Below are 4837 nucleotides of genomic sequence, written 5' to 3' on the forward strand. Positions count from 1 at the left end.
TCTCTCTCTTTCCCTCCCCCTCCTCTCTCTCTCTCTCTCTCTCTCCCTCCCTCCCCCTCCTCTCTCTCTTTCTCATACACACACCTCTTCATCCTTAATACTATTGTCTGTGAAAGAGTCATTACTGATAAATTGTCCTTTTTAGTTTAGAACCAAGATTTTCCCTTGATACACATTACTATATATATTTTTTTAATCTAGTCCTTTTGATCCCACTCTATCCTTTTTAACTCATAATACCATCACCCTTAGATGTATATCCAAGGGGCAGGAGAAAAACCATACCCTACCAAGTATTTATCACTGAAGCTGCAATTTCTTGTCTCCTGCTTTTGAGTTCACATGAGAAAAAAAAAAAAATCTCACTTAGTTGTGTTTTACTCAAGACAAAAATTATGAGGAGGGAGAAGGAGTGAAGGGTTACATCTGGAGAGAGTTAAGTTCTGTGGCTTGCGAAGCAGCTGGGACGATGTAAGGTGGCCCCTCCCTCCCGCAGCCATTCTGCTTTAGCTGGAAAATGCGTGGGCTTTTAAATGGTGTGGGTTTTGTTTGGATAGAAGGAATAGAGTGTTTTTTCAGAGAGGACATTTAACAGTTTATTCATGCTCTTAAACCACTTTTTGCCCTAAATTTATTGACGGGGATGATACTATTAACTAAAATTGGGAGGTCTTGGGGAAACTCTAAATCTTGCACAGCCGTTAATTCCTGGGCACTGTGAGAGCTCTTGACAAGATGTTGTGGAGTGCCTTTTTTAAATGGTTCAAAAGGTAAGGTCTTTTTTTTTTTAATTTCCTCTTTGATGCCCACGGTGCTCTCGCTTTACTTACTTCAGGACTAAGCAGCCTGATAATCCGAGCTGGTCGTCAAGGGATGGTGACCTATGGCCTTGAGTACCTCCTGCAGTGGTGTTCCTTGAATATCTGCGCCTTTTTTAAAAAGATTTTATTTATTTATTTGAGAGAGAGAGGGACAGAGAGAGGGAGAGAGAGACCGCACGCAAGCATGAGCAGGGGGGAGGGGCAGAGAGAGAAGCAGGCTCCCCACTGAGCAGGAAGCCCAGACATGGGGCTCAACCCCGGGACCCCAGGACCATGACCTGAGCCGAAGGCAGATACTTAACTGACTGAGCCACCCAGGCGCCCCTCAAATATCTGTGCCTTTGTTGGAATCACCTGAGAAGCCATCCCCCCTTCTCTTCCTCTGTCCGTCCACCTGCACCGTTTGATTAATGATAAAGAATAATTCTGCCACATAAAATCATTTTGAAATGGAGAAGTTCCCACCTGAGCATGAAACAGTGTTTTATCTACACTAAAACATGACCTACCTCACAAATTGCTGCCGCAAGTTGCTCAAAGGAAAAATAATTGCCAAAATGTTTTAAACTTCTTCAGGTTTAAGAAGAGAGAAGTGCTTGGAAATGCTCTTTTATTTACAAATATGTTAGGTTTCAAGGGGTGGTTCATAAGTGGAATTGTTAATAAGTTCGAAGGTGGCAATTCCTGAGGTGTCACCTCAAAGCAGAGAGTGAACAAGGCTCTAGGAGTCTTGAAAGCGGGGCCAGAACTTCTCCCACTTACTGAGAAATTCCCTCTCAGGAAGCTTCTCTCATTCCATGACTTCCCTTCACAGCATGACCTCCCACGGGACTTGTGTAGGGCTCACATCTCCACTTCCCTCGCTCCCCTGGGGTCGCCTGGTCCCCGGTGTTCTCCGTGAGGCCAAATCCAACGGCCGCCTCCTGCTCATCTCCAGTTCTCAGCCGTCTGTGCTCAGCTGACCACCCCGCCCTTTTGGAAAGAGTCTCTTCTCCTGGCTTTTGAATCACCACACCCAGCTATCTTCCTTCCCACTGACCACTCCTCCTTTGTCTTTTTTGAGCTCCCCTTTTCCCATTCATTGCTCAACTTCTAAATCTTGGAGCTTTGTAGTGTTCCATGCTGGGCTCCCAGTTTGATATATTTACACTCTCTCTGGATGACCTCTGCCAGTCCATGGATTTAGATGCCATCTGTATCTACGACAATGACTCTGATTCTTACCTTCAGTTATGTCATGCAGGCTCACCCACCATCCAACTCCTATTCAACACCTCTGCTTGGACATCTATGGGGATCTCCAAATTTAGTATTTTCCTTTTTTTTTTTTTTTTTTTTTCCAAGTAGGCTCCATACCCAGTGTGGAGCCCAATGTGGAGCTCAAACTCATGACCCCGTGCTCAAGATCTGAGCTGAGATTAAGAGTCAGATGCTCAACCAATTGAGCCACCCAGGCGCCCCTCAAATTTAGTACAAGGTCTATGATGAAATTATCCTGTTTGTTTTATGTTTATTCCTTTACTGTCTGTCTCCTGCCACCCACTTACATAGCAAAGACCAGGTTTGTTGTTACCACTATCATATCCTCACACATAAATCAAAGTTTAGCACATACTAGGGGTTCAACAAATATTTAACTAAATGAAGAAATGTTTTTGTAAAAAAGAACGGCTTCAAAAGGACAAATACTGGGGCGCCTGGGTGGCTCAGTCGTTAAGAGTCTGCCTTCGGCTCAGGTCATGATCCCGGGGTCCTGGGATCGAGTCCCGCATCGGGCTCCCTGCTCGGCGGGAAGCCTGCTTCTCCCTCTCCCACTCCCCCTGCTTGTGTTCCCTCTCTCCCTGTGTCTCCCTCTGTCAAATAAATAAATAAAATCTTAAAAAAAAAAAAAAAAGGACAAATACTGTGTGATTCCACTTATATGAGGTACCAAGAACAGTCAAATTCATACAGACAGAAAGCAGAATGGTGGTGGACAGGGGCTGTGGGAGGGGAACGGGGAGTTAGTGTTTAATGGGTGCAGAGTTTCCGTTGGATATGATGAAAATTTTCTGGAGATGGATGGTAGTAATGGTCGCACAACAATGTGAATGTACTGAACAGTACACTTAAAAATGGTTAAAGTGGTAAATTGTACATCACACATATTTTATCACAATAAAAAAAAAAAAAAAAAGAACCGCTCCATCAATCATGAAAATCAGTTGAGGCAAATAAATCTCTCCACCGAGGACATCCACAAATGTCACAGCAAACTCCTTAATGGCTAAATCAGTCATACTTTTGCCACCTCCTTACCCAAACAGGACTTGCACCACCTCCTTACCCAATCCATGGACATATCCACGCTTGCCAAAAAAGTATCCGTAGGACTTCCACCATGTATAATCCTTAAGTTTAACACATCGCTAGCCTTCTCCGAGAAAGCATTAGGTTAATAAGCATCTATTTTATTGTTGAGTCCGGCAACCAGCACTCACCATGCTTCCCATTTTGTCAATCCCTTTTCTTCTCTTCTTGCTAGTTTTGAAGATCACATGGGCGTGGACTTTTCACGTGTCATAAGATTCTCTCGTTCTTTTTCAGAATCATGCCTACCCCCAAAGAATTCACCCACTAGGTGTGTGTAACTTCTGTCCTTTCCTGACCATTTGCTCGTGTTGTGTTTTCTCTAATATCTTCCCATCGTAACCATGGGCTTCCCTCACTAGTGTTTTCAACGGTGTCACAGCTTTTGCATGCAGTGGCCGTGTCAAGGTTAATAACGTCCCAAAACATGTGACGATGAAGCAGGGGATGAATCAGTGTATTCTAGAAGGACAAACACAATGCAGCCTGAGGACATGACTTTCATTGTTTGTTTGGATTTCTTTGGCCCATGAAGTACTTTGTAAAAAAAAAATTGTTTCCTATATGTAAAACTTTGGAGCTGCACATAAATATCCAGATTTATGGCCGTGTTTGAAAAACTAGAAGATCAGCAACTGGGTCTCCATTCTGCAGCAGGAAACAGCTAGCCCTGAGCAGCAGGGCCCCTTCCGACCAATGTGGGCTTTCTAGTTAACCACGGTCCCCACCCAGCCCTCTGAGTCCGTGACCCACCTGGCCCCGACAAGCACTTGAATTGGCGAGTCCCCCCAAGTGAACGGAAGGCAGGCTCGCATCCAAGATGAAGCCTCCTAAGACGCATCCACACAGAGAAAATTTTGCTATTTGATGTGGAATAACCCAGTGACAAATAAGCCTCAACTAATAAAACTGCCAATGTGTATAAAGTCAAGTTGGTGAGTTTTTAAGAAATAGATTAATCAAATATGGATAAGCCATAAGAAAACCAAACACATTTTTTTTAGTGACAAGAAGTCATTAAAAAAAATTTATTGTGCTTTTAAAATGACCTCCTGGTAATATTTAGAACTCTTACTAGCTCATGTTTTCAAATGATGAAGAGAGGAATTTCATTAGGCTCAGCAATATTATAATGTGGAGCACACAAAGACAGAAGTGAGACTTGCTACAGCAAAATTCCATCATAGGGTACTGTCTTGCTGATATAATCTTGACACTAACGGTCAGATAGATTCAACCTGACCACATGTCTATACAGAGTTATACCCGGTGGTGTTGGGAATGGGCCTGCTTTAACACAGATCTTTTCAAAGATGAAAAAGTATTAGGCCTGCTGAATGCACACTCTATGATGAAAATATATGAAAGGAGTTTATTGGCTCATGTAGCAGAGAAATTCAAGAGCAGCTTGATCCTGGGACCCAATCTGCCTCCCTCTCTTGGCTCTCAGCTCCCCACATTGCCTTCAGTTTTTGGCTCTCCGTGGTGGTAAGATGGCTCCCCATATCTCCAGGGTTCAAGCCCATAAGCCTCTCTTCCAGAGGTCCCAGAAAAAGTCTTTTACTCTTAATTGACTCACATATGTTCTCCTCTTAATAACTATGACAGGCAAATGCAATGTTCCAGTTGGCCAGGTCTGAAATCATACACTCACCTCTGATAGGAAG

Source organism: Neomonachus schauinslandi, chromosome 5 (genome assembly GCF_002201575.2).
Source record: "Neomonachus schauinslandi chromosome 5, ASM220157v2, whole genome shotgun sequence".
In the NCBI taxonomy this organism is placed as follows: Eukaryota; Metazoa; Chordata; class Mammalia; order Carnivora; family Phocidae; genus Neomonachus; species Neomonachus schauinslandi.